Genomic DNA, 12248 nt, shown 5'->3' on the forward strand with positions numbered 1-12248 from the left:
CATAGGATCCTGTTCTAAGCGTTTTATGTGCATCATTTTATTACACTCTCACTAACCATATGAAGATGGTTAGTATTAGCCCAATATTACAGATGAGGAAACGGAGGCACGGAGGGGCTGAATAACTTGCTCATGGGCACGTGAGTTGTAAATAATGGAGCTAGGATTTGAAGTGAGGAGTTGGGCTCCAGAACCCACACTGAGCCAGGCTGCCATGCACAGAGACGGGGAATGCCCTCTATGCCCTCCAGAGCACCCAGTCCTTACCTCGGAGCTGGCAGTTCCCAGGGAGACAGTGTTTCTAGGCCACGCTGTAACACAACTTAAAGAAGCAAGTGTTGATGGCATCATTGGAGAGCCAGTGAGGTGAAGACATTCTTCTTTCTGCTGGGACCCACTTGTCTAGAGAAGGAAGAAAAAATGTCAAGACTTGGAGATGTCTGAATGCTTGCTTTTTGCATAGAATGCTTGTTTGAAAAGTGTGGGGTTTTTTGTTTTTGTTGTTTTAATGTTTACTTATTTTGAGAGAGAGAGAGAGAGAGAAAGACAGAAAGGGAGGGGCAGAAAGAGAAGGAGGGACAGAATCCCAAGCAGGTTCCACATTGTCAGCACAGAGCCGAATGTGGGTCTCAATCCCACAACCTAGAGATCATGGCCTGAGCTAAATCAAGAGTCATATGCTTAATCAACTGAGCCACCCAGGTGCCCAGAAAAGTGGTTTTTTTTTTTTTTTTTTTTTTTTATTGTGGCAGCTCTCTGTGGTCACAAGATCAAGATAACGCTTGGAAAGAAAAGCAGTAAAAGCTCCTGATCCAAAAACACACAGCTGGTTTCTTCATTCCTGTTTAGCTCTACTGAGGGGATCTACTAATAATTGAAAATAATAAATAATAATATAGAACATAATAATTATCTAACATATTGGATCGATAGCATAGTAGAATAATAATTAAAAATAATAATTGATCATTGAAAACCAGCTGAGGAAACATTAGGAGAGACGAGGTAGAAAAAGCATTGTATCAAACAGATAGCTGAATTCTAAAATGCTGTAGGTTAGGGGCACCTGGGTGGCTCAGTTGGTTAAGTGCCCGACTCTCGGTTTCAGCTCAGGTCCTGATCTCACAGTTTGTGAATTCAAACCCTGCACTGGGCTCAGCACTAATGGTGCGGAGTCTGCTTGGGATTCTCTGTCTCTCACTCTCTCTCTCTCTTTCTGTCCCCCTGCCCCTTCCTCTCTATCTTTCTCAAAAATAAATAAACAAGCCAAAACAAACAAACAAATAAATAAAATGTTGTAGGTTAAAAGTCTAAAACCAAATTTAAAAGTCACTTTATTATGGGGGTGCCTGGGTGACTCAGTCAGTTAAGCGTCTGACTCTTGGTTTTGGCTCAGGTCATGATCATGCGGTTTTGTGATCCAAGCCCCGAGTTGGGTTCTGCACTGGCAGCCGGAAGCCTGCTGGGGATTCTCTCTCCCTCTCTCTCTCCCCCTCCCCCACTTGTGCTGTCTCTGTCTCTCTCAAAATAAATACATAAACTTAAAGAAAGAAATTTAAAAGTCACTATATTATGCAGGATTTAACAAATTTCCCAAGCTAGCCAAATAATTTTGGAAATACTAATTCAGTTCAACAATACTTATTGATAACTCCATTGGATTGCTGTGTTTGATGCCTTGAAGATAAAGATAAAGAAGTGACACTTTCTTTCCTCAAGCATTGGTGCAGAGAGCAGTCAACACCCCAAAAATGCAAGGCACGGTGCATTTAGTTATGTGAATATAAAACAAAAGAAAAAGAAAAACACAAAAAAATAAGCAGAACTAAATCAAAAGACGGAATTAGGGGAATAAATTATTTTGTCTGTAGTCAGGAAAAGCTTGCCAGGATCCTGGCTAGATTTTGATGGATGAGTGATTTTCTGCACGGGTAAAATGGTAGGGATTGGGTGGGGGAAGAGTAGTGTGGAGAAACAGAGCAAGGTGAGCAAAGCCTGGTGCAGAAGGAAAACAATTCATGTTCTGGATTTGCTAGAAGGAAGAGTGTGGAAGGGAGATGGTGGTAGGGATATGAGAAAACGTTTGAGGGGGTGACAGTGAGGAGGAGAAGTTGGCTGGGGGTTACTGTACTAGTTCTAATGGAAGATAAGGAACAGTTAGACTAAGCTGGTCTCAGTAGCAATGAAGAGAAAAGAGAGCAGATTTATTGGAGAGACAATTAGGAATTGATAGTGACAGGACTTGGAAGTAACTGTGAGACTGAGGGAGAAAGGGAGACACTTGAAGGCTGCATCAGAGGTCTTGGGTGCAGGTGACTGGAAGGAAGATGGCGGCTGAGACGGTCTGTGGATGACCTTGAGCCTGAGGACCAGGTCTTGCAGAAGAGAGGCCAGGAATAGGTGAGGAGTCCATCTAGAAGGGGCTAGGTTTGATGCAGTGGCTGAGAGCTTACAGCTGTTCTCTGCCATTAAAATACTTCCTGAAAAATGAAAAAAGGGAGTCCACAGTGGTGGCAGACTTTAAGGTGGCTCCCACGACCTCCAACCCGCAGTGTTCGTACCTGTATAATCCCTTCCCTTTGAGCGGGGGCAGGACCTGTGACTTGCTTCCAACCAGTAGAATATGGCAGAGGTGATGGATATCACTCCCATGACTATGTTATTTTATAAAAGACCGTCTTGCTAATGGAGTCTATGGCTGGAGATTCTCCTTGCTGGCCCAATGGAGTAAGTGGCCATGTGGAGGGATCGCAGGCATCCTTGTCTAGGAGTTGAGAATGCCCTCCCTCTGACAGCCAGCAAGAACCCGGGTCCCTCAGTTCTACGGCTGCAACGAAATGAATTCTGCCCCAACAACTTGAATGAACTTAGAAGTGGATTCTTTCCTAGTCAAGCATTCAGATGAAAATATAGCCCAGTCAGTGTCCTGATTGCAGGGTTGTGAGACCCCAAGCAGAAAGCCCAATTCGGCCATGCCCAGCTTCCTTCACAAATTTACGTGTCACCCTTGCACAGGGACCATGCTAATCTTCTGTGTATCGTTCCAATTTTAGTACATGTGCTGCCGAAGCAAGCATAGCCATGCCAGCCTCTTGACCCATGGAAACTGTGAACTAGAATATGTGTGCCGTTTTAATCCACTGACTTGGGGGTAATCTGCTATGGTAGCCATGGGAAACTAATATAGTCACACTGTGGGAAGGACCCAGAGGGGTTTTGAGGACTTGGAGGAAACAAGGGAAAAGGGAAAAAATAGAAGCAGGTCAAGGAGGCCACTGCTGAGCTGACAGAAGAAGGTTGGCTCAGGGCACTGCCCAGTTTGGGGCCCATGGGGAGCCACACACAGGCTCACATTTCAGCTGGTCTACCTCTGGGGACCTTGAGCTTCTCACAAAATGAAGACCATCTCATATTGTCCCTCAAATTTGTGCAGGTGGGGAAGGGGTCCCAAATGCCGACATGCCCTGTGGGGTGGCATGTCTGCCTCCCAGAGGAGATGCTATCCCACGGCAGAGACGAAAACCAGGCCCTGGGGCAGCATAAACCACTCAGCCGGAGGCAGGCCACACCTGCTTCTGTTCTGCATAGCAGACACAGGCCACTGGCTCTCCTCTGCTTCCAGGAAGCCCTCCCTGTTGTCTTACAGAGCTGTGTCGTTCATGGGTCTACAAGGAGAGAAAACTTTTCTATTCCTCCCTTGTCTTTCCCCCTTCTTGTACTCAGAACTCATACTACTTTCAACTATTCAGATATAATTCAGTGCTATTTTAGGTAAAATTTTAAGGGGAACCGAATCATATTTATACCCAGAAATACACCCTCCACACACCCCCACACGCACCGACAGAGAATGCGAATGTGCATTACAGAATAACTGGGTCCTGTCTGTAAGTTCTTGTGTGAAAGATAATCATTACTTAAGGTAATTTGCTTAAAACCCTGCTTTGATTGCCTGTTATTACGTGAAAGCCTGGTAAGGAACCCAAGATTTGCTCAGAAATGTAAAATGCAGAAGGCCCAAATCTTAGTGACTGACAGCCACTAGCAACCCTTACGGAAGCAAAAGAGCTCTGTTTCAGTAGCAATGAAGAGAAAAGCTCCTGAGAGCTTACATAAGAGGTTAAATAAGAGTAAAAGCTCCTGTTTCAGGGGAGGAAATAAGGAGGAACTTATAATACGTATAATATGGCAGGCCCTCTGCCAAGCACCCAGTGCACTTTATCTCATGCAATCCTCACAATGACAACATGATAGAATAAATATTATCATCTGCAGTTGAAGGAGAGAAGGAGAAACTTGGGCTTGGGCAGGTCAGAGTGAGTGCCCAGCTGGACAGCTCCAAACCGAAGCCTCTCTCCACCACACTGGAAGACAGCAGGGCCAACAAGACTCCGACTGTGTTCATTCTTCTCTTTCCCAACTTCAATACACAAATCCTGAAGATAGAGTCAAAACCCCCATGGCCACAAGAAAACTTTCCTTGGTTTTTGAAAGATCAGAGACTGTGCAGCAAGCAGTGTGCACGCACACTGAGAACCAGCTATGCCTGCAGCCCAGCACCTTCAGGAGTACCCACCAATACAGAACCTCCCCCAAAAGACACGGGCCCTGTGCTAGTGGAGATGGAGGCCGAAGTTGGGTCTGTCTCGTTCACCACGGCAAACTCAGTGCTGAGCACAGGCAATGTTTGTTAAACAACTGAATGAGTAAATGGATGGATAGATACATAAATGGATGGATAGATAGACAGACAGGTGGACAGAAGGAAAGGAATTGATTAATGGATGGAATGGATGTAAAAAAAAACCCAACTCGAGAGGGAGACAAACAAGTTTAGCTCATTCACTCATTCATTCATTCTGAGAGAGAGAGAGAAGGCATAAGTGGGGGAAAAGAGAGAGAGAGAGAGAGAGAAAATCCCAAGCAGGCTCTGCACTGTCATTGCAGAGCCTGATATGGGGCTCGAACTCACGAACTGCGAGATCATGACCTGAGCTGACCTCAGATGCTTAACTGACTAAGCCACCCAGGCACCCCAAGGTCAGCTCCTTTTAAATCACACTCTTCCTTTCTGGTCAGAGACCCCTGGGCATCCTAGACTTAAAAAGCAATGTCAGTAAGGAATGGTTTCCCCCGTTATTGTTACCACCTCTAGCCAAGATGAATTTTAAAAGTGAAAGTAGGGGTGCCTGGGTAGCTCAATCAGTTGAGCTTTCGACTCTTGATCTTGGCTCAAGTGATGACCTCGAGGTTTGTGGGATCAGGCCCTGAGTCGCTGTCAGCACAGAGCCTGTTTAGAATTTTCTCTCTCCCACTTTCTCTGCCCCTCCTCTGCTCACACATGCTCTGTCTCTCTCCCTCTCGCTCTCTCTCTCTCTCTCAAAATAAATAAATAAACTTAAAAAAAATAAAAGTGAAAGTAGACAAAGGATGTTTATTTTATTAAGCATTAGTCAAAGGGTTTTTTAAAAAAACTGCCCAACTGAAAGACAGACATCATTCCTGTCATGTTGAATTCCTCAGACAGGGAGGGCCTCACATACTTAGCCCCTGAATGCACATGTAGGGAGCTTGAGAAAAAGGCACATTTCAAGAGGTAAGCACAGAACCTTGCCATGGTCCTGCCTGAATACTAACAAATTAATAAATTAAGCCAAGCCAGGCCTGCAAAATGCCTAGCTAGACATCCAAATACCATGGCTCCGAGCCTCTCAGCCTTATCTGCATTCTTGAAGTTTAACCCAGGCCACTGGCAAGCTGGCTCCCAACAACTGATCTCGATACTGAGATAGCAAATGGGGTAATAACCCCAAGCCTGCCCCATGGATACGGAGTGTGCAGAGTGTGCAGTTCCAAGCATGAACATTTTCCTGCCCTCTTGCATGGAGCTGTGACCACGTCCTGCCACGTCTCCTGTCTACCAAATGCATCCCTCCGAGGCCAAAGAAGCTGGAAAACAGGGAAGCAGGGGACATCATTAGCGAAAAAGGTTTCTTTGTTGCGAAGTCCCTTTGGGTAGGGACGTCTGCCAAACTGGCCACATGAAGCTGGGGATCAGCCATGGTGCTCAAGAGGGAAGCAAACAACGATATACAAAATTTTTTCCACTAGTCTTGATCCTTAGAGAAATCTCTTTCCAGATGTGGTTTTTCATCAGCTTCCTACTGAGAGACCTCAAGGCGCCTAAGCCACCTTCTGTACCATATGGATCATCTAATACAAACAGTGTCTAATGATAGCAACTCTCAGTTATCCAGAAGCTATTAATTTAGTGTGTGGGTTAGCCAGAACCTCAGCTTCCTCTTCCCCTCCGCGGCTTGCCTGGTTTGCACTGCCCTCCAGCTGCTCCCCAGAGGTGCCCCACGCAAGGCTCAGTAGGCTGACTTTCTGTTGGCATCTGTGGGATTCTAAAAACTCAATGTCAGAACAGATCTTATCCCATTATCCATTCAAATCCTTTCATTTTCCAGATGAGGAAAATGAGGCACAGACAAGGGAAGTTAGTGGCTGAACTGGATCTCTTAATTTTTTAGTGTTTCTTTATTTATTTTGAGAGGGAGGGAGGGAGGAAGGAAAGGGGAGAGAGAGAGAGAGGGAGAGGGAGAGGGAGAGGGAGAGAGAGAGAGAGAGAGAGAGAGAGAGAGAGAGAGAGAACAATCAGGGGAGGGGCAGAGAGAGAGGGAAAGAGAGAATCCCAAGCAGGCTCCATGATGCCAGCACAGAGCCCACCTCAGGGCTCGATCCCACAAACCTTGAGGTCGTGACCTGAGCTGAAATTAAGAGTCACACACTCAACTGACTGAGCCATCCAGGTGCCCCTGAACTAGATTTATAGTTCCCCATCATGCCTAGCTCCAGCTGAAAACATAATTGGGGTAAGAAAGGTGAAAACAGTGGTAACCAGGAAGTTTGGGGACTCATGTCTTCTTCATTCATCTATTCTTCACCCATTATCTCCCCACTTCCTATGTCAAGTTGAAAGATACAGGCCTGGGATGAGAATAGAAAATAGATTTCGTCTTGCAGAGCAAAGCTGATCAGTTGTCAGTGACTGCCTGGAGAGCTATATGGAGAAGGACATGGAGTGGTCAGTGATGTCCTTCTTGGACAAAGGAGTGGAGAAGTACCAATAGCCACTAACTTGGACATGAAGACCACCGTAATCTGGTCTCATTTTACTCATCTAACCTCATTTCTCCCATCTCCCAAACAAGGTCCTCTCCTGGGGTCAGAATCTGGCTCCACCTTCCCACTGAACCACATCTGTGTCTTCCCTGTGTCTGTTTTTTTTTTTTTTCTTTTGTGTTCTCCTGCTCATGATTCTCTCCATTCATCGAATCAAATCACAACACCCATTTCTCTGCAGAGACTTCCCGACTACCACAGCCCACACAGAAATCATCCGCATTGTGACAGACCACCCAACTTAGCGTTTAATTACAGTCTTGCTCTGGGTTAGTTCCTTTGTGCCAGTCTTTTCTCCCCAACTAGGTACCCCCAAGAATAGGGGGGGATGCAGTAAGTTTTCAATCATTGACATTAGAATCAATGTGAATAGCATGTATAGTTTTAATTTTCAAATGTACGTGTGTATCTTATGACAGTGAGACAAAAAGCAGGATTTGGGGACCTCCTCTCCGTTTCTTCTTTCCTTCTCATTCATTCAACCATGACCTCCTTCTAAACTCAATCATAGTGACATTCAAACAAAAGCAACATTTTCTAAAACTCAAACCCAGTGCACGCCTAAGCAAATTAGTTTGATATAAATTCTTGGCATTTTAATAAGTCAAGGGGAGAGATTATTAAGCCTTCCAAGTACAGTCTTTACTCAAGCTAAGCAGATGTTAACTGTCATTTATTCTAGGATTTAGTCCTCAGAACTTAGCAAGGAAGTCAGATATAGATAATATCCCTAAAACATTTTTGCTTTAGGTCTTTATCCAAAAATGTTGATAATTTCTTCCCCTTAGCAAAACCCACACATTTTTCTTAACAAAAAAAGAAAACACGACAATTATCACCATATTATTTTGCATAAAAATAATACTAAATTGATGGATCATTTATATAGTGGCCATCTCTAAGAAACTCAGGAATTTGTGTGAGAGGTTTGGGACAGGAAAAATAAAAATTCAGGATCTTTTACTATCTATTAAGGCCTTCTCATGTATTTTTCTAATTTCTTTTCAGGTTAAAACATTCATGTTTCCCACTAGAACTGGTTGGTAGATAACTGAAGTCCCTTCCTCTCCACTGCCCACCAACATTCCTTCATTTTCCATTTTGAGTGAAAATGTCAACAGAACCTTTAAGCTGTTTTCCTGGACATGACCTATGCTCCTCGAAATAAGTAGGAAGCTCCCTTCAAACAAACCATGGTAAATCACCCAGCATCTCCACTGCCCTGGGCTTGGGTAGGTTTCTCATGTAAACTCAGCTTTTTAGGGTTCAAAAATCTTAGCTTATTTTAGAGAGAGAGAGCAAATGGGGGAGAGGGATTATCCGAGAGGGAGAGAGAGAATTTTTTAAGTTTATTTATTTATTTTGAGAGTGAGCGAGCATGTGCAAGTGAGCGGGGGAGGGGCAGGGAGAGAGAATCCCAGGCAGGCTCTGCACTGTCAACAGAGTCCAGTGAGATACTCGAACTCATGAACCATGAGATTATGACCTGAGCTGAAGTCGTATGTGTAACCACCTGAGCCACACAGGCACCCCAGAGAGAGAAACTTAAGCAGGCTCCACGCTTACCACGGAGCCCAGTGTGGGTTCGATCCCACGACCCTGGGATCATGACCTGGGCCGAAATCAAGAGTCGGACACTGAATTGCCTGACCCACCCAGGTGTCCCTCAAAATCTTAGTTTTGAGTGATGGGCCGGTTCAGCCTGTCCACATCATGAACAGCCGGGGAGAACAAAGGAAGGCCTCTCACACTGGGCCAGAACTGAGGAGCCTGCTGGAGGACTTGTCTGCACACACCCACCACCCACAGCCCAGGGACACACGAGGGACCCAGGCTCCCTGGAGCTGGTGGGGGCAGGGCATTTGAGGAAAAGGCCAAGAAGTCAGGACTCTGATCCCACCTTGCCCCAAAGGCAGAGCTCCCGTGCTTTAGTCTACACTGTGGTACACGCCCAAGTTCTGAGTGACTGGATTACATTAAAAGGTCCTTCTGCTTTTAAAGATGGGGCAACTACTGACCTAATGAATGCCTCATTGCCTTAGAATTCCAGGGTACCCAAGGTACTGAAAGCACCTTTTAACCTTGGGAGCAGTAAGATATGGAAGATATAGAAACTAGGAACAAAGATTATCTGTGTCACTTTTTCTCCAAAAGATTAAAAACAAAAAAAGTACGAGGGTAAAACTTTAACGAACATTTGCTGAGAAGTCTGTTTAACAACATAGTCTTACAGATTTTTGTTTTCCAGAGTCTGATAATTTCAGAGACATTTTTGGAATCAATGGAAACTTCTTATCATACCAGGTAAGAGCATTGAAAACAAATAAAAGTCAAAGCACAAAAACCTTTCCTAGCCACCATCACCATCATCTCACTTCTAAAAAGGGAATATTTAGCACCAAAGACATGAGGAGGACGTAAAATCAGAAAAGAGGACAGTCCTTGAAATGAAAGAGATTTAGTTCCCTGAAAAGTGCAGCACATGGCCCCTTTCTTGCCATGGTCAGGTGGAAATGCCATCAGGGCCCGGTCCCTGGAACCTATCCTTCTAGGGTGGTGGGAGATTCACAGAGGAGGGAGAAGACCTGGGTCACAGAGGCCCACGTGTGTTTCCCAGACCCTTCTCCCTCTCCTGTGACTGGCTGGAGGGTCTCTGAGTGTCTGAATGTCTGGAGCCTTGCTCGCTCATTCTGTCAAGTCTGGCCGGAGTCTGGGAGCCAGCGTGGCAGTGTTTGTGGAGCCAAAGTGGAGATTAAGTCATGTTTTAGAGGTGACCTCTGTCCACCCTTTCTGCAGTCATGCCCTCCCCTCTGGGCCTCACTCCCCAGTAACTCCCCACCTAGATGCTTTTGTCCTAGATGAGCCCCTCCCTGCTAACACAAGACCCAACACGGTCTGGTCCGCACACCCACCATCACCTTCCGACCCCCCACCCACCCCCACGGTTGCCTTCTCCTCAAATGGACCTGGTCTTTGTTGTTGTAATTAGGTTATCTCTGCCTTAGGGACCTAAGGGACAGTCCCCAGCAGCTCTGGCTGGAAAGGCAGGTCGCATAATCCCTGTTATCAAGAGGCTTGTCATTTAGCATGTAGATCAACTAATTCTTTCGATACCAGGGGAGCAATTGTGCATCTTAATATTGATTTTTTTTGAGATACAATCGCCTACATTCCTGAGTCAGACTCACTTACTGAAGCTAAAAGGTTCCACTTACTATATTATGAAACTACCCCCACCCCCATCACACACTCCATCCCAATTTAATGTTACAAAATTGGACAAATCTGAAGGGCTTTGTGTTTTTCCACTTGGTCCAATTTCAGAATGAGCATCCAATCAGAAAAAATAATCCTGGCTCTTCTAAGACAGCACGTGTTTGTCTTTGGGGTGGGGGGGGGCATATTCTGCCATTCCTCGCTGCCCACCCAACTGGCACACACTTCCTGTGCTTCCCAAACTTTGCAGTGCAGTGATGTTGGGCCCTTAATTTAATGAAGCCAGCTTATCAGATTTCTATGTTTCATGATGAATTGGGAAGCTGGGCTTTCAAATTAAGCTGGGGGCATTTTCTTATTAAATACCCTTCCAGGGCAGTGAGAGGCAGAGAAAGAAAAATCTGAGATACCGCCTCAAGAAAAAGTGCTACCTCCTCAAAGGCCAAAGATGCACTCAGATTTGGGACAGGCAGAGTTGTAGATTCCATATTATGAAAGAGTATGAGGCAAAGCAAGTAGCAGCCAAGAGCAATATAAAATTTGTTCTATCCAGAAAGTTTTAATGTCCCTGAACACAAGGGTGCCTGCTGCAATAGAGCACATCATCACCATTGGAATCCCAATCAACGACGACTCTTTCCACCACTTACTAAGGATCAGCCATGGGTTTGGCACTGTGTTGCAGAGTGTGCTGTATCTTTTACGCATATGGTCCCGCTTCATCCTCACAGCAAGCTTGTGAGGTGTGTTCTATTAATCATTCCCATCTTACAGATAAAACTACCGAGGCCAGGAAAGTTTATGCGAGTTGCTCAAATTCCTGAAACCAACAAGTAGCAGAGGCAGTTTCCAACCCAAGGCTGCCCAACTCCTAAACTTGTAGGCCTACTACAAAACTGCTCTTCATGTTCTGCGAGTTACTAAGGGGTGCCTTCATTTATTCCACTAGCTGTGCGTTCATTTGGAGATGATTGCTCATCTTCCAGGTCCTAGGCGCCAAGGAGAGAAAAGAACATACAGTGCAGGACAGGAGACAGAGAAAAGTAAACAAATACTGTACCATCAAATAAAGTGATGCCTTTCTTCCATTGGGAGGGACTTTGGAGAGGGTCTTAAAGATTTCATAGGAGATTTTAGAGTATATGTTGTTTTCTTTTGAAATTCCATGTAAATGATTAGATGCTTAAGAGAGAATGGGGAAAGAACTGAGCTAAGAGAGTCTCATAAGTCCGTTCAGTACACAAGCGAATGTGGTCATGTTACTTCCCTTTGTATTTATGTGAAATCTTCTATCTCGTGGGCTCTATGTGCATATTGATGTTTTACTGACTGTGAAGTGAAATTAAATCTTCAACCAGGAGAGCAAATGTAGCAGACTTCAAAAAAATTCTCAGCAGAGATCTGCATTGTACTGGGGACAAGATATTAACATATGACTTCTTTGTAGTTACTCTGTGCTTAAGGAAGGAAGAGTTATATTTACTTTTTTAAAGTGTATTTATTTTGAGAGAGGTTGAGAGAGAGAGAGACAGACAGACAGACAGAGTCAGAGAGAGGGAGGGAGAGAATCTGTCAGTGCAGAGCCCAACGCAGGGCTCAATCTCACAAACTGAGATATCACGACCTGAGCCGAAATCAAGAGTCAAAGGCTTAATCCATTGAGCCACCCAGACACCCAAGTTATTTACTTTTTGTTGTGTAATCATAATGGAGGTGCTCAAGAAATGTTTGTTATAATAGAAAATTGAATGCATGAATTAATTTTAATGCCTGTACAACTTCTCCTAGAAACAGATGATATACCCATTGTAGTGTGGGTACATACTATGACCATATCATACTTTCTG

The 12248-nt window shown here is 44.8% G+C and overlaps 1 non-coding gene across 1 annotated transcript; it reads right to left on the reverse strand.

Annotated features, from left to right (window-relative positions):
• Positions 1 to 2970: 2970 nt before the first annotated feature.
• Positions 2971 to 3077, reverse strand: LOC132679936 (U6 spliceosomal RNA). Its single transcript, XR_009610422.1, has one exon. It is a non-coding gene; the product is annotated as a U6 spliceosomal RNA (small nuclear RNA).
• Positions 3078 to 12248: the final 9171 nt, after the last annotated feature.

Source organism: Panthera onca, chromosome A2 (assembly GCF_046562875.1).
Source record: "Panthera onca isolate mPanOnc1 chromosome A2, mPanOnc1 haplotype 2, whole genome shotgun sequence".
Classification (NCBI taxonomy): domain Eukaryota; kingdom Metazoa; phylum Chordata; class Mammalia; order Carnivora; family Felidae; genus Panthera; species Panthera onca.